Source organism: Oryctolagus cuniculus, chromosome 13, assembly GCF_964237555.1.
Source record: "Oryctolagus cuniculus chromosome 13, mOryCun1.1, whole genome shotgun sequence".
Taxonomy (NCBI): domain Eukaryota; kingdom Metazoa; phylum Chordata; class Mammalia; order Lagomorpha; family Leporidae; genus Oryctolagus; species Oryctolagus cuniculus.
This window is the reverse complement of record NC_091444.1, coordinates 14,344,966-14,363,421: the sequence shown is the minus strand read 5'-3', so window position 1 is coordinate 14,363,421 and position 18,456 is coordinate 14,344,966. Positions and strand designations below refer to the sequence as shown.

The 18,456-nt window shown below is 42.4% G+C and overlaps 1 pseudogene; it reads left to right on the top strand.

Moving 5' to 3' along the window:
* The first annotated feature begins 12,961 nt into the window (after window positions 1-12,961).
* LOC100338425 (peptidyl-prolyl cis-trans isomerase A pseudogene) lies at window positions 12,962-13,644 on the top strand (annotated as a pseudogene).
* The last annotated feature ends 4,812 nt before the right edge of the window (window positions 13,645-18,456 follow it).

Sequence of the window (18,456 nt, the reverse complement as noted above, 5' to 3'; positions counted from 1 at the left end):
ACCTTTGGTGCCTTCATCCCATGTGAGCACTGGTTCAAGTACCGGCTGCTCCACTTTTGATCCAGCTCTTTGCTATGGTCTGGGAAAGCAGTAGAGGACAGCCTGGGTGCTTGGGCCCCTGCACCAGCATGGGAGACCCCGGGGGAGGGTCCTGGCTCCTGGCTCCCAATCAGCGCAGCTCTGGCCATTGCGGCCATATGGGGAGTGAGCCAGTGGTTGAAGACCTCTCTCTCTTTCTCTCTCTTCCTCTGTGTCTCTGTGATTCTGCCTTTCAAATAAATAAATCTTTTTTAAAAAATGATGCCCCTACTGTCTAAAATTGTGCTTGGTGTGGGGCCAGCATTGTGGTTTAGCTAGTAAAGCTGCCACAGGTAATGCTGGCATCCACCGGTTCATGGCCCTGCTACTCCACTTCTGATCCAGCTCTCTGCTAATGCACCTGGGAAAGCAGTGTTCGGGCCCCTGCCACCCAAGGGAGAGACCCAGAAGAAACTCCTAGCTTCTGGCTTTGGCCTGGCCCAGTGCTGGTTGTTAGCTCTCTAGGGAGTGAACCAGTAGGTGGAAGATTCTCTTCTTCTCCTTCTATCTCTATGACTTTCAAATAAATAAATAAAATCTTAAAAAAAAATTGTGCCTGGTGTATAGAAGATAGTCAATAAATGTTCAATAGTTGATTGAATGTCACTTAAATTTTTTTACTTCACAAAGTAATAGTGTAATTTTTTCTCTTGGAGATTTTATATATGATTGTATACTTGTTTATGTAAATATGTAACTGCACTTGGCCTTTTTCAAAATTATGAACAGTCAATTGTACACAGGTGCATCTTACTCTTAAATACCGATTATATACATGTTCAATGAAGCTGATTATTTGGGGGGAAATCCACAGGATAAAATTCTTTCCATATGAGGGTAGTAAATTAACTTTTACTATAACAAGTACTCTAAATGCCATGAGGCCTGAGGAATTCCATCCTCTCCTGTATTGCTGAGCAATGAACATAGTTCATGTAGGTCTTCTGTTCCCTTGGGTCAAGCACGGGGACTTGAGGGGTTCCCTGGAGTCCTCCACATCTTAGAGCTTAGAGCTAGGCTAGAAAGCAGTTGTTGAAAAGACTCTGACTCTTGTTTTTATCTCTTTATATTTGTACACTTACAGTTATGGCTTACAAATGTTTCACATATATTACTTCTGATTGCGCCAGATCTTACTGCAAAAAGGATGTGAGGCAATATTGGAAACGTATGCAAAAATTTAAAACATCTGGACCAACGGGAACAATGGAATGGGTGGCTAAGGCCAGTAAGAAAAGAATACAGATAGGTAAGCTACAAGGTCCTTCCTGAGTTGCAATTTGACCTTTAGCTACCAGAAGGTCAGAGCAAAAGGTTACTGTGATCAACCACGTAGTCCACAATGACCAGAGGAAAAGGCAAATAGACTGCCCAGTGTCAACGAAATGGGTTTGAACTTGCGTCAGAAACTTCAGTAGAAATAGGTCATGTGTGTCTTTTTATAAAGGGGCCTTGAGAAACAAGGTACACTGGATTCTCACAAATGGTAAAGACAAGAAATGTTTTCCCTGTTTTATTTGCTGTGGCTTTAATGTTAACTCTCCCACAGAGATGCGCATGTTAAAGGGTGGCACTCCTGGCAGGTGGTGGAAGCACTGGGAGATGGGCCTAGGGAAAGGACCTTAGGCTGCACCTGCAGAAGGAAGCTCTCGCAGGAGGCTATTATAAAAGCCTGGGTTTGGACCCAGCTACTCCCTCTGCTTCCTGGCTCAGGATGTGACTACCCTGCTCCAACATATGATCGTGCCCTCAGCAGAAGCTAATCCATTTGGGCCGCCTGATCCTGAAGTTTGAGCCCCAAAATTGTGAGCTACATAAACGTTTTCTTCATACAAAGTTAGCTGCCTCGGGTGTTTAATTACAGTAGTGAAAAGCTAATATATGATTATTATTATTGTAGATGAAATTTCATAACACAATCCAGCAGAAGACATTGGTCAGAGTAAACCTGAATTCATTGAACTAGAACCCTGGGCAGTGTCTCACCTGCTAAACTCTTGTCCCTTTCCCAAGGGCTCAGGGAGTCCAGGGAGGCAGCAGCACCACCTGCCAGGTAAAACCTTACAGCTTGGCGCACTCTTTCTTCACTGACTGGACTCGTGACCAGGGAAGCCTCTTCTGCCAAGTGCCAGTTTTCATACTGCAAAATGAAAGTTTAGAAACTATCTTCTTGAATCACTATGAGTATTAAAAACAAATCAGGAGCAAGGGTTTAACCTGGTAGTTAAGACAGCCATTCAGAGGCCCATGTCCCATATCACAGTGTTTGGGTTCAAGTTCCAGCTCTACTCCCAGTTCCAGCTTCCTGCCAGTGCAGGCCCTGGGAGGCAGCAGTGATGCCTCAAGTAGGTATGTCCCTGTCACCTGCCAGAGAGACCTGGATTAAGTTCCCAGCTTGTGGCTTTGTCCTGGGCCAGCCCTGGCCACGGCAGGCGTTTGGGAACTAAACCAGCAGGAGGGAGATCTGTCTGATTCTTACTTTCTGTTTCTCTCTGCCTATCAAATAAACAAACAGAAGAACTACACCAGCTCTCCTTAGGGACTGGAAAAAAAAAAAAACATAAATCATGTAAAAATGTTTAGCATAATGGCAAGATTAACCATAAGCTTTATTGTTTTATGGAAGTGAGGGTATGGTTGTTAGAGTCATACAGACCTGAATTTGAATCTGTTCTTTCACCTTTTAGTTGTGTGACCTTGAGATAACTTTAACTGTTTGAACATTAGTTTCCTGAGGGTAATGATATGATTATTACTATTATTTTAGATGAAATCTCATAACACAATCCAAGAGAGGACATCGGTCAGAGTAAAGCTGATCTCATTGAACTAGAACCCTGGGCAGTGTCTCACCTGCTAAACTCCTTGTCCTTTTGTAGGACAGTTGTAAAATTAAATGAGATCATACATAACCAATACTTATCAGAGTTAAGAAAAACTGAATAAAATAACCTCTTACTCATTGTTATATATCATTAGTACAGTTGATAGAACTAAAACTAGTCTTTTAGTATTCCATTCTCTCTTTTTTTTTAACTTTTATTTAATGAATATAAATTTCCAAAGTACGGCTTATGGATTACAATGGCTTCCCTCCCATAACGTCCCTCCCACCCGCAACCCTCCCCTTTCCCACTCCCTCTCCCCTTCCATTCACATGAGGATTCATTTTCAATTCTCTTTATATACAGAAGATCAGTTTAGCATACATTAAGTAAAGATTTCAACAGTTTGCTCCCACACAGAAACATATAGTGAAAAATAATAGATGATTTTTTAAATGATGATGAAATCAGATCAGACCTATTGTCATGTTTAATCTCAGTGAGAGTCAAGTTGGGAATTGATAATTTCTTCTTTTTTTTTTACAGAAGATCAGTTTAGTATACATTAAGTAAAGATTTCAACAGTTTGCACCCCCATAGAAACACAAAGTGAAATATACTGTTTGCGTACTCGTTGTAGCATTAAGTCTCAATGTACAGCACATTAAGGACAGAGATCCTACATGAGGAGTAAGTGCACAGTGACTCCTGTTGTTGACTTTACAAATTGACACTCCTGTCTATGGCATCAGTAATCTCCCTATGCTCCAGTCATGAGTTTCCAAGGCTATGGAAGCCCCTTGAGTTCTCCGACTCTTATCTTGTTTAGACAAGGTCATAGTCAAAGTGGAGGTTCTCTCCTCCCTTCAGAGAAAGGTACCTCCTTCTTTGAAGACCTGTTCTTTCCACTGGGATCTCACTCGCAGAGATCTTTTTGCCAGAGTGTCTTGGCTTTCCATGCCTGAAATACTCTCATGGGCTTTTCAGCCAGATCGGAATGCCTTTAGGGCTGATTCTGAGGCCAGAGTGCTATTTAAGACATCTGCCATTCTATGAGTCTGCTGAGTATCTTGCTTCCCATGTTGGATCACTCTCCCCTTTATTTATTCTACCAGTTAGTATTAGCAGGTACTAGACTTGTTTATGTGCTCCCTTTGACTCTTAGTCCTTTCATTATGATCAATTGTGAACAGAAATTGATCACTTGGACTAGTGAGATGGCATTGGTACATGCCACCTTGATGGGATTGAATTGGAGTCCCCTGGTATCCATTCTCTTATACAGTGGGGGAGAATACTCAACAGGAGCAAGAGACTTTGATCTGCTTGCACTCATGAAGAGCCTCTTGGCTAGTTTGTATTTGTAGTGCCTTGGAAAGCATCTACTAAGGGGCCAGCACTGTCGCACAGAGGATTAAGCCGCCATCTTCAGTGCCAGCATCCCATATGGGCACTGGTACGAGTCCTGGCTACTCTACTTCCATTCCAGTTCCCTGCTAATGTGTCTGGGAAAGCAGCAAAGGATGGCCCAAGTGCTTGGGCCTCTGCACCCTCATGGGAGAACTGGAAGAAGCTCCTGGCTACTGGCTTCGGATCAGCCCAACCCTGGCCATTAGGACCATTTGGGGAGTGAACCAGCAGATGGAAAATCTCTCTCTGTCTGTCTCTCTCTCTCCAACTCTGTCTTTTAAATAAATAAGTAAATCTTCAAAAGAAAGAAAGAAAGCACCTGCTAAAAGGAGATGTTCAGAAGTTAGCTAATTAACTGGATCAAGTGATCTGCCCAAGGTCTCTGCTAGTACATGGTTTAATCAGCAGTTAAATGGAAATTGAAAACAGGCAACACTGAAGTAGATGGATGAGAAGAGAGTGTGTAGGACAGAGGCCTGAGATGTTAACACTTGAACTTGGAGTAGATCAGGAGGGGCCAGGAGGAGCAGGTATAGATGAGGAGAAAAACCCACACAGGAGCAGACCACAGAAGCCAAGACAAAAAGAGACATTAACAGGGAAGGAGTAGTTAGCTGCATGGCTGCTGCTTAGAGATCAAACACGGTGGCAGCTGAGAGGAGTCTGCTGGATGTTGCCACACAACATGGCTGGAGACTGGAGAAAAAGCCATGCCTGAGGGCCAGTTGAGACAGAAATGAAGCTGGCATGAATTAAAGAGAAAGTGGGACATAAGCAAAGAGAACTGAAAGCCTGGAGACAGAGGTAAGAGGGAGTAAGGTTTTTCTCGTTTTGTTTTGTTAGGGCATGAGAGCAGTCTGATAACTACTGATGAAAGCGCTGGGTAGTGACAAGCCATTGAAGGTATGGAAGGGCAGATCATCAAGAGGGCATGGTCATGGGAAGGCAGGAGGACCAGAGACCCAGAGCACAGCCACCAAGAACAGCTCAAGTGGAAGGCGGTGCAGCTCACAGCTGGTGAGTGCTCGATAAATATTTATTAAATATGGGAGGAGATGAAAGATTAAGAGATGATGTTGATGTTTTTGCACATTTGAAGGTGAGTGAGTAGTTCAGTTGTTTTTTACTAACAGCTTATATTTTATAAGAAATAGAAATTCTCTGTTAGAAGGATGGGGAAAGTTGGCATAGGAGGCATGAAATAGCCTTTCAGAGACTGGCAGAGCATGCCAGCTCCAGGAACTCTGTGTTCAGGGCCCACTGGGGTAGACAACCATGAATTCTTCCTGTACCCACCCTCCTGAGCTCAGTGGTCAGGGCAGAAGCCTTGGAGAACAGTCCTTGTTGAAGTATTGGCTGATGGAAGCAAAGAAAGTACAAATGGGTCAGGGATTTGAGCATTTTGGCAAGGAAAATAAAATGGAGATGGAAAAGAATTCTTGCATCATTCAGCTGATTAAATGAATTAAGATAGTATAGACTTAAAAATGCCTGTTACACAGTAAAATGCTTTATAATTATAATAATAATCCATGCTAAAGAAAGAGAGGAGTGAAATCAGGAGAGAGCATGTGAAGAGTGAAATCTCATTCCATCAAGAGCTGTTGTAGCAGGAATAGTTGAGAAAAGAATGCAGAAAGGTAGAAAATTCTGTCACGGGGCCATGATTTCTAAGTTATTAGATTAAAATTCATGAGACCCAGGTTTAGCATAGTGGATCTCAAGGTTGAATTTGCCCAAGAATCACTGGGGAGGGTTGTTAGCTGGCAGATGCCCAGGGAAAATGGGATTCAGTAGAACTGGCCAATTCATCTTGGAGCCTGCATTTCCCCCAGCCTCCCAGTCAATCCTGATGCAGCCTATGCCTGACCCACACAGGGCTAAACTATTGGTCTGGGCTGACCAATGTGGAGTCCACTATCGTAACTGGAAGAAATGAGGAGAGTCTTGGGTAAGCGATGACTCATTCAGATGGGTGTTGAGGCCACTCGGGATGGACCCTGGGCAGGGTGGAGGATGATAGGCCAGAGGGCAAGTCACTGATGAATGAGGATGGTGTGGTGCAGAGTGATGAACAAAAAGGTCTTCAGGGCAGAGGGAACAAGGGCCAAGGTACAGGATCTGACCTGGTGGCAAGAGTCTCACCAGGACAGAGGTTTTTCAAAGCAGTCAGAAATAAGCCTGGTATTGATGCTGAAAGGCAAGGTAGCTGCTAAGAGAATATATATAGGAATATTTATAATATATAAAGGAGCTTCCATTTAAGAATCTGCAGAAAAATCATGTACGTAGTAGAGACATTTGTTGTGGTTAGAGGGTGGGATCTGTACTGTGAAGAAATTCAGGATATGGGAGAGTTATTAGACCACAGGGGAAGTTCTCCAGAGAATAATGTGAAATGTGAGGGGCAGGACTCTGGAGCAGAGAAGAGTAAGCACAGAGCTGCTTAGAATTTTGGAGTAGTTTTCCAGAGGGGTTGACATTTTGAGTAAAGATGAGAAAGTGCTACATGAGACACAGGGTAACATAACCTTGACAAAGTCCAGCCAACAAACGTCTTTCCTCCTTACTGGGTGACTTGCTGGCTTGGGAGAGAGGTTTAAAAGGAAAGATAGCCAGCAGTTTTTAAAATATCTTTTCTTCAATTTCTGTCTCATTCGTTATACACACATTTCCAATACTTTCTCAGTTTACAATGTCCTTAATGACTCTTGTAGTAGAAAAGAAATGCTTAACTGTTCTGTTTATTAAGTCTGAAGGGTCCAAACAATTTACTAAGTATTTATGTCCTAGCAATTCACTTGCAGTTTGAAAAATAATTGGTGTAAATTAAAATAAAAGCAATAGTTTGTTAATCATTCCTTAATAATCATTTACTAATGGGATATGTTTCTCTTTGGCACTGAGCAATTTATCAAACTTTGGAGTTCAATAGGATCCCCCCAGTCTTCCTGTTCCACATTGCTTTTCACACAGTACTTCATTCTTATCACAAAAATTGTCTCAAGCCAAGCTTTGCAAAGGTATGACATCATCCGAAGACATGTTGTTGAAACTGTTGATGGCCTTAAGCTAAGAGAGTCCATGAGAGGCCTCAGAGTGTCTGGCACATGTCCTTGTGTTTGGCTTGGAATGACTAAATGTCGCACCATACCCTGTGAGTTTGAATCATCTCCCAGAACATCTTGGTGCAGTTTGGGAGGTGGGCACTACAGTCAACATTTTGGATGTTGTTCATATTCTGGGGAACGATCAAGCATTTTAAATGAAGGACTCAGAGGCCGGCGCCGCGGCTCACTAGGCTAATCCTCCGCCTAGCGGCGCCGGCACACCGGGTTCTAGTCCCGGTTGGGGCGCCGGATTCTGTCCCGGTTGCCCCTCTTCCAGGCCAGCCCTCTGCTGTGGCCAGGGAGTGCAGTGGAGGATGGCCCAGGTGCTTGGGCCCTGCACCCCATGGGAGACCAGGAAAAGCACCTGGCTCCTGGCTCCTGCCATCGGATCAGCGCGGTGCGCCGGCCGCAGCGCGCCAGCCGCGGCGGCCATTGGAGGGTGAACCAATGGCAAAGGAAGACCTTTCTCTCTGTCTCTCTCTCTCACTGTCCACTCTGCCTGTCAAAAAAAAAAAAAAAAAAAAAAAAAAAAAAAAAAAAAAAAAAAAAAAATGAAGGACTCAGAATTCCAGAAATAACAGCATGGGGAAGATATCGGAGAAGAGGCAGACCAGAGGCAAGGAGATAGGTTGATGGGAGTGACAACAGTTTGGAAACACAATGAAAGCTAAAGGCAAAATACTGGCAGTGGTTATGGAGAGGACAGAAATAATGGTGGTGTTTATAACCCGGCCCTGTAACTATTTGGCAGTCTGTCTGTTGAGAAGTACTATGTCCCCTCTCCTTGAATCTGCCTTAGGTGACTGCTTGAACCATAGGGTGTCATAGAAGTGTGCCAGTTTCAGGGTCCAGGAAACTGACAACTTCTATTGCCTTCCCCTGGGGAGATTATTCTTAGAATCCTCTTTCTGCCCTGTGTGCACCCATTCCTTGTGCTGTGAGGAACTCTGTTGAACAGAGAGACCCACGTGGAGAAGGACATAGGTCTCTGGGCCCCAGCCCCAGCTGAGCTCAGGTACATCAACTAGCCAACAGTTTGATAACTCATCCTGAAAGTAGATACTTCATGCCCCGTCCAACCAGTCCCCAAGGGACAGAGACCAGTTGTCCCCTCCAAGCCCTACCTAATTTATAAATAAAAGGGCAAAATAAATGATTGTTATAAATAAATGACTTAAGCAACTAAAGGTATGACTTATTATATATATGTGTGTGTATATATACATATATATATACATATATCTCCATCAATTGATAGGTGATACAAACGCTGAATTTATTGTAGATGGAACATTTGCCAGACACTGGTCAGAGTGCTTTGTGTGAATTCTCTCATTTAGTCTTCCCAACAACTACCAATATCTCTGTTTTCATTATGAGAAAACAAACTAGAGTGTTTCCCCAGGCCATACAATGAATCACTGATGAATTAGATACAGAAAAGGAGAGGGGAAGATAACCAAGCCACTAGTGGTAACTAGTGTGAATGTTTCTTGTGCTAGTGGTGCCCCTGCCTAACACAAGTACAGGAATGATAGGAAATTTATGAAAAGGCTAAATCAGGTTTGGTGGGAAGATGTAAGTGTACTTTTAGACCTTTAGGTAAGGATGCCTGATAGCATTTGGCTGTATCAGTCTGGAGTTCAGGGGAGAACTTGGTGCTAGAGATATAATAAACTTGGGAACTATTAGAAGAAAAATTTAATAACTTATGACATTGCACAAGAAGAGAACGCACATTTAGAAGGTAAGAACAGGAGGAAACTCTAGTTAGGATAAGATTTGAGGAAAGAAGTAGAAAAGAAAATGCAGAAAAGGAAGAACCCAATGAAGAGTGAAATGAAGTTCAAGGGATTATGTCATTCCTAAAAAGGGAAGACAGACCAACGTCTTCAAATTCTACAGAAAGAGAAGTGAAACCATTCCTGGCATAGGAGGTGAATGTCATGGCAGTACTTTGAGTGGTGCAGTGCAATCTTGACACCATCTACAGTGGGCTGAGACATGAATGAGAAGTGAGCAACTGGAAACAGTGAGGGGCATTGCATAAGACTTTATTTTTGGTCTGAAAATGACAGGAACAGTCATACAACTAGAATGACTTACGCAAAAAGCTATCTGTTGGCTCCTGTAACTAAAATATCCAAGTGTCGTTCTGGCTTTAGACACTGCTGGATGCAGCAGCCCCAGTGATGTCACCAGGATCCATGTCTGTGCATTTGCTCCCGTCTCAGCAGGACACTCCTCTGCATTGGCAGACAGCCCGAGGCCACTCCTGCACCACACACGGCCACGTTCTTGGTTTCTGGAGCACAGTTTCTGAAGTTGTGTCTCATTGGCAATGGTCTAGGCTAATGTAGGTCATGCACGGTTGCTTCTCTGAATCAACTGATAATACCCGTGTATATGGAGGAATAATGTCAACAGGATAGACATCCCAAGAAGGCAAGGGAAAAGGAGCAGCAGCTACAAAACAGCAGCAGCCAGACATTATGGTGCCTTGGAAGCATGGCAGCAAAAAGAAGAAGAGAGAAAACTACAGTTCTGGGGTTGATCAAGAACTGCAGGAAAAATAGACAGCTGAGTCAGGGAAACTGAAGATGTCCAAGGGAGAAGAATATGGATGAAACAAACCACTGAGGGAGGAAGAAGTGGATGGGACCCCCCCCGGAACAGCCAGCAGCTTTAGTTTTGAGCTGGAGAGAGACACATCTACTTCTGAGGCCAGCCAGGGGCAGATAAGTTTAGGGACCTGTGTATCTTTTTTTTAATTTTAATTTTTAAATTATATTTAATTTTTAATTGTCAAATGACATGGAATATTTGGACATTTTTATGGGGTACAGTGTAATATGTCGACATATGTATACAGTGAATTGATCAAATCAGGTAATCAACATATCCATTTTCTTATGATTTCTTTGCTTGGAGCCTAAAGCTCCTGTCTTCTAGGTCTTCAAAAAATATCTCAGGGACAGTGCTATGGTATAGCAGGTAAAGCCACCAACTGCAGTGTTGGCATCCCATATGGGCACCAGTTTGAGTCCTGGCTGCTCCACTTCCAATCCAGCTCTCTGCTATGGCCTGGGAAAGCAATAGAAGATGGCTCAAGTCCTGGGGCCCCTGCACCCAGTGGGAGACCTGGAGGAAGCTCCTGGCTCCTGGCTTCGGATCGGCAGAGCTCTGGCCATTCTGGCCATCTGGGGAGTGAACCAGCAGATAGAAGAACTCTCTCTCTCCCTCTCCCTCTCTCTCTCTAACTCTTTCAAATAAAAATAAATAAATCTTTTTAAAAATTACCCAGTACATTACTGTGAATTGTAGTCACCCACCCTGCTATGCAACAGTAGCACTTATTCCTTCTATCCGATTATTTTGGTGCCCATTAACAACCTCCTTCTACCCTCTCCATCATCGATCTTCCCAGCCTCTAGAAATCACTATTGGATGTTCAGGTCAACTACTCACCAGCTTGCACACATAAGGGAGACCACATAGTATTTGTTTTCCTGTTTCTGGCTTATTTCATTTAACATAATGTTCTCCATTTCTATTTTTTCTACAAATGATATAGCATTCTATTCTTTCTGTGGCTGAATAATTTGTCATTGTGCATATACACCAGATTTTCTTTGTTCTTTCATTCATCAATGGACATCTTAGCTGATTCCTTATCTTGGCTATTAGGAATAATACTATGGTAAACATAGGAGTGTATCCATCCCTTTATGCTGGCTTTCTTTCCTGTAGGTATGTACCCAAAGGTGGAATAGAAACGGGTCTTATAGAAGATCTACTATTAGTTTTTTGAGGATACTCCAATACTGATCTCCATAATGTCTGTATCAACAATGTATTGTTTTTCTTGGCCAGATATGAATTAATTTTTTAGATGGGGGCTGGTGCTGTGGCACAATGGGTTAAAGCCCTGGCCTGCAGTGCTGGCACCCCATATGAGTGCTGGTTCAAGTCCTAGCTGCTCCACTTCTGATCCAGCTCCCTACTAATGTGCCTGGGAAAGCAGCAGAGAATGGTCCAAGTCCTCGGGCCCTTACTTGGAAGATCCAGGAGGAGCTCCTGGCTCCTGGCTTCAGATCAGTTCAGCTCCAGCCATTTCTGCCGTTTGGTGAGTGATCCAGCAGATGGAAGACCTCTCTCTGTCTCTGTCTCTGTCTCTGTCTCTACCTCTCTCTGTAACTCTATCTCTCAAATAAATAAATCTTTAAAAAAAAAAACTCAACAAAAAAATTTTTAGATGAAAGATCAATAAGCTCAAGGGTTTATGCCCTCTCATCACTGTTTATCAGTGATTTAGGAAAAAGGCCACATTCAGAGACTGATGGAGGAGTTAGCGTGGGCAGTAGTGTACTGGTTTCTGTGGGAGGGTGGAAGAGTTCATACCTGTAGGCAAATTGCTTATGACAACATTGAATTTTAAAGCAGGATGATTCTAGATTTTGTCTCAATATTAATGTCATTAGTGAATAAAACAAAATACAGATATCAATGTATACAATAAAAACATTGGCTAAAATTATGTAAGATATGAAGATGTCATTATTCATATAATGGTAGCATGGGAACTCTTTTAGGGAGAAATCTGTATTTGTTGGGGAATGGATTGACAGTGTTGCTTGGGTGTCTGAGACCTTCGCTGTCCTCCATGTTGGGGAGCTGATCTCGGGAGAGAAGGGCAGCACTCGTGTTATCTTTGTTTCTTGAGGAGTGAGGGAAAAAGTGAGAGAAGAAGAGTGCAAAGAAGATGAGAGACCAAGAAAAGTCTGCATTCCTTGTTTTGTGACCTTCAAATCTTTAGTATAATTTTTAAACATCTGAAACGACTGGTAAGAGTAGTTTTTATCTAGTTTCGTTTCAATGGGTACTAGCAAAGGTTTGTTTCCAACCTAGACTATGCAAGCAGAATCAGAGCAGAGCAAGGAGTATGGAGGCATGCACAGTGAGATGACGAAGGAACAGTAGGACAGCCCAGCAACTGCATCAGAAGCTAAATTCAATTTCTCTCAGACATACTCCCTAGTGGAAATACGCATTTTTCCCAGTCATCCTCTTATATTTATTAAAGCAGTATCAGAAAAAAAGTTTTATGGGTAATTAAAAGTTTTATGTAAAAAAGTTTTACATTTTCTTTACCAGGATATGTAGCCATTTAGTTCCTAGAAATTATTATTTGGGACTCTACTATTTTGATAACATTTCTTCAAAGGTCATCTCTCTTTTTTTTTTTTTCATTCAAACTAACTTGGCTTCCTCTTTCCGAGACAAGGGGCACACTGTACGATGAGAGAATAATGGCAGCAATCACTCTATACAGCAACCCTTTTAAATGTGCACTGCTTTGAGACTACCAACTGCAAAATAGTCAATATATTGTGGTAAAGTGGGTAGATGACAGTCGTAATTCTGTGAAAAAACAAAAATTAGTCTACTAGTGTCAGTTCCAGCTCTGAATTTGGGGAGGAGGAGGGTATTTTCATCCAAATTCACTACAGTGTGTTTTCATCCTCGTAAGAACGCCGTGGTCGCCCACAGCTGCTCTCCGTCAGCCATGGTCAACCCCACCGTGTTCTTCGACATCGCCGTCGGCAGCCAGCCTTTGGGCCGCGTCTCCTTCGAGCTATTTGCAGACATAGTTCCAAAGACGGCAGAAAACTTCCGTGCTCTGAGCACCGGAGAGAAAGGATTCGGTTATAAGGGTTCCTGCTTTCACAGGATTATTCCAGGTTTATGTGCCAGGGTGGTGACTTCACACGCCGCAATGGCACCGGCGGCAAGTCCATCTATGGAGAGAAGTTGGAGGATGAAAACTTCCTGCTGAAGCACACAGGTCCTGGCATCTTGTCCATGGCAAACGCTGGGCCCAACACAAACGGCCCCCAGTTCTTCATCTGCACTGCCAAGACTGAATGGTTGGATGACAAGCATGTGGTCTTTGGCAGAGTGAAAGAGGGCATGAGCATTGTGGAAGCCATGGAGCACTTTGGGTCCGAGAACGGCCAGACCAGCAAGAAGGTCACCATTGCCAACTGTGGACAACTCTAATGCGTCTGAGTTTTATCTCACCCACCTGACCATTCCTCTGGCTCAGGAGAGCGCCCTCCACCCCATCTGCTTGTGACGCCCTGAATTGTGTTCTCCCTGCAGGTCTTTGGTTCCGTGTTTTCCTTACTTCCCCTCCAAGTCCAGCGGAATTGCAGAGTTAAGAGTTATGATTATGAAATAAAAACATAAACAACAACAACAACATAAGAATCTATGAGGAAGCAGGAACATGTGTTAGCCTTATTTTTATAGCTGCTAAGATAGAGTAGGTGACAGGAGCAGGCCCAATACCTGGCAATGCAAACTTTCTCAACCCCAGTGTTCTGGAAATAGGAGCGTACTGAGAGAGAACCAATTTCATGGCCTTAAACAACAAAAATACTCACTGCAGCTCAACGCCCCTCTCCCCCACTACCGTCACATACACAGGGAGCAGCTTCTGTTGTTTACCCCAAGTATCACTATTATGTAATGTACTATGACAGAAATCAAATCTGGATTCTATCGCAGAGTCGGTTCTACCTTGGCCGTGGCCTCTCCCAAGTAAACCACAGGATTCTTTGATATTCTTCACATAAATGGTGTCAGGATTTATCAACATAAATCTTATTAATTCAACATTCTGCAATGTGCTACTCACTCTCTGAACCAATTGATACTTCATCAAATCTATATGATTTCAAAGAATCAGTGAGGATGAAAGGAAAATACCAGTGAATCTCTTTCCTAGTCTACTAGGCTCTGTCCAGTCAAAACCAAAACAAAAAACCAGTGTCCCCTCGTCATACTTGTCCAGAGCATCAGTCTTACAAATCATTCCTGATGGACAGTTCATTGGCCACAACCTCCCATCCCAGCATACACGTCCCTTTGCGGTTCTGTCTCTTTTCTTATCCACCCCTTGAACCTGGGCCATATCTGTGACTTCCTATGGCCAACTGAACTGACAGAAGTGATGTTGCCAAATTCCAGAGCTTCAGCCTCAAAACACCTTACAGTTTCCATATTCAACTTAGACTGCTCTCAGAGACAGCCACAGCATGGAAAATTCCAGGACAAGGTCAATTGGCTGTCCTGGCTGGACTCAGAGAATGGATGGAGCAGGATGCATGAGCCGAGGGGAAATGAACAAAGGATCCGCCCAACTAACCCACAGACTTGTGAGAAACAATTGTTATTATTTGAAGTCTTACATTTGGGGGTGTTGCTTATAGCAATAGGTCACTGATAACGAACGCTACAGACGTGCGAACTCTCCAGATGTCTCTGCAGCTGCCTATGATTGTCACGTCTACAGGAACTATTCAGATGCTTGCAAGACCATAAATAAGACAATGACATTTTTAGATTTTCTTCCCACATATCCTTGGAATGCTCAGATTTACTGGCCTTTTCTGAAAGCCACTTTCAAAGATACAATCAAATACTTTGCTTTTGGAAGCATTTCAATTACGCACCATTCTTTCCAAATGGGAAAAATATGTATGACTTAGGATTGTACTTGTTGGCAAGGAAAAGGCTATGGGGAAAATGCACATAATTTCTGAAGGGCCAAGGAATGAATTCAGCCAATCCCTACATTTTCTGTCTTTAATTTTTTTTCTGTCTTGTGGGTTCAAATTACCTTTCCCTCCTTCCAAAGGAAAGAACTCAACTGATGATGGTTTCATTTTCTTATACATAAATCTGAGCTCACTTAAGAATCATTTTACTTCCCATCTCTTTAACACTCAAGAAGAGAATTAAAGGAGGAATTTTCAAGACTAGGACAAGAGAAAGCAAATTTTGAGGAAATCATCTTTTTTCTAACCATGCAGCAGAAGGAGCTTTGCCTCTGGGCTTTGTTAAGCTGCAGTTTGATTGCCTAGAGCAGGTCTTCTAAAGGCAAGTTCACTAAAACCTGGGCCTTGGGGAGCATATTTTCTGCAAACAAATGCTTTTCAAGCATCTCATTTTATAATTTAGTTGTATCCAGACTCTGTAGTTTATGAATATTTTAAGAATTAAACTACTGATCTGAAAAGAGGTTGATATCAAATATCCAATTCCTGAAAGTCACCCAAATTAAGGTGATTTTTTTGCACATTTAAATGTTACTACCATTCCTAACTCAGTCCACCTCCACCTCCCTGAGCCTTTTAGCTCTTAAAACTGTCTGGAAACGGTGCTGTACTTTAAAAATTATTTTTATGGGGGGAAAATGAAAACACATTTCACTTGCTTTATGGGAGACGGTGCACCTTCCTGTGACTTCCCTGCAGGCTGTGAAAGGCTGGCATGCACTGCGCAGCTTCCAACTTGTCCCACACCCACAGGAAGACGGCAGTCAGAAAACCCCTCCTTTCCAACCTAAGGATTCCTCTCCAGGCTAGACACCTGCACCAATGGAAAACCCAACTCAGCTCTGCTCTAGTCAATGGTCCCTACTGCCCCTTTTATTTGTTCAGCTCCACAGAGAGCTTATGTATCTTTTTTTAACCCTTTCAGGGCCTGCTCAGACCTGTTTCGCTTATCAAGCTAGGGAGTGGGAGTTGGGGTGGCAGGGACTTGTCAGAATGAATTATAATTTTTGGCAAGCAGCTGAGTCTTTTACCCACTCAGGGACTAGAAAGTTACCTTGTAAAACAGCACAGCCCTTCTATTAATACTTAATTATAAGGCCAAAATAAGGACACTGTTTTATAGGCTCTTTTAAGCTATATGCTTAGGATTTTCATCTTGGAAAATATCAAAAGAGATTAAATTTGTCCCAGCCACGAGTGGGCTGGTTCTGAAGATACCAGGTTCAGCAGTGCCTTATTTGGTCAGGGACTCAGCTCTCAATCCCAGGGGAAGTCGCATTGCACATTTTCTTTGTCTACATTCTCCTCCCCATAAACGAAAGGTTAATACACCTCAAACCTGAGCCAGGAAATCCCAGTTCCCGTTCTCACAACACAACTCCATCCGGGTCCCAAGGGAGGGTTCACGATGATTAATCCCTGATGTTGGTTTCGCAGCTCTGCAAGGCACTGCAGATCTAAAGCAAAGTCCTCACAACCCCTGCACACCTTTCCCACAAGATGCACCACAGGTCCCCTGTCAGCGATCGCAGCACTATCTCAGATTCCTGTCCCACACCCTCGCCTCTTAACCAGATTGTGCTGGGAAAGGGATCAGGCAATGTAATTGTGAGGAAGCGATTGATATTTGGTAAAGGAACTGGGATGGTAGATACATTCCTGTAAGTCAAGATTAGCTCTCTCCACCCTACTCAAATCTTAAATCTTAAAACTAATGACCTCAGGGTTAATAAACTCTGGAAGAACTGGCTTTTAGCATCAAAAGCTAGGAATCATGGACATGAACCAGAAAGTACATGTGATGTTTTACAATGATAAATACTGACTGACATGCCAATCAGTGTTCAGTACATTGTTTTTCTACTTAAAGACATTTCTTAGGGAGACGTAATATCTAAGTGTCTTGGTATGAATAGAGAGCTTCTTGACCATAAAATAGTCCTCTTTAAACCAGTTATTGCTTCACTTCCCAGGCCTTCGCAACCATGTCTCTTAATCAGTCCTAGAAAGCTTTGATTACCCTATAAGTTGCCTTATCAATTTTAGAATAACACCAAAAACTGAGGTGAACATTGTGTCACAGTGGGTAAAGCTGCCACTTGGGATACCTATATCCTATATTGGAGTGCCAGTTCAAGTCCTGGCTCCTCTGCTTCTGATCCAACTTCCTGCTAGTCCACTAAGGAAGTCAGCATATGATGACCCAAGTGCTTGGTTTCCTGCCATCCATGTGGGAGACCTGGAGTTCCAGGCTCCTGACTTTGGCCAGGCCCAGCCCTGACGGTTGTGGGCATTTGTGGAATGAATCAGCAGATGGAAGAGCTCTCTCATTCTGTCTTTCCCTCTCTCTCTGTGTCACTCTGCCTTTCAAATAAATAAACAAACATTATTTAGAATAATCAAAGGCTAATTTATCTCATAAAGCTAAGTCCATGTGGCAATAAGTGTTGTTTTTTTTTTTTTTTTCATTTTCTTTTCACTGGATCTTTAGCTATTTGAGATTTGGTGGTCACAATGTGCACTTAAAATTGAATCTAGACCTCCCAGTGAGATTTTTGTATTTGATTTTGTAATTAACCTTAATTCTTTCACCAGAATATTAGGGAAAGATGTGTTATATTTGGAATATAGCAAATGGATGAAAAAACTTCAAAATATATCACTATACATGATAAACAATTTATATGCATTGTTTATATTGTTGTTTTATTTAGTCCTTAAAACAATCTACAAAGTAGATTTCATTAGCCCCATTCTACAGTTAAGTAAATGAAGGCTTAGTGACCTAAGACTCTTCTACAACTATTAGGTGGCAGAGCTAGAATTTGAGCCTACCGCTCCCACCACACCACACACGTTCAAATCTCTATGTTGGAAATGACCTGATTGTTCTTTCCTTCTTGGATCATGGCTTCTATTGGTGAACTTTTGATTATCAGCTGTTGTAAAGGGACATGAAAAAAATCAGCCTTAACAGGACAGAGGAGAGTATGAGCAGGCTGTAGCAACTCACACAGTCACTGCAGTAATGGTAAACAAACAAACAAAAACCTCAGCCACATGGCTGTTCATTGGAAGTCAAACACAAATAGAAGGAATGGAAGGATATGTGGATATGTGCATGCTCTATAGCTGCAAAAACAAATCTCTATGTATTTAGAAAAAAGAATTAAGAGAGTAGACTCTCCTTATGCTTGAGAGATTCATTTCAGAACATTTCATGGATGCTTAAAACTATGAAAAGTACATAACCCTACACTTTTATATACTATTTATCTACTTTCACATACATATACATGATAAAATTTGATTTATAAACTAGGTACAGTAAGAAATTACCAGCAGTAAAATAAACCAATTATAACAACTCATATGATGTAATCAAAGTTATTTATAACTTATGAATAGTGT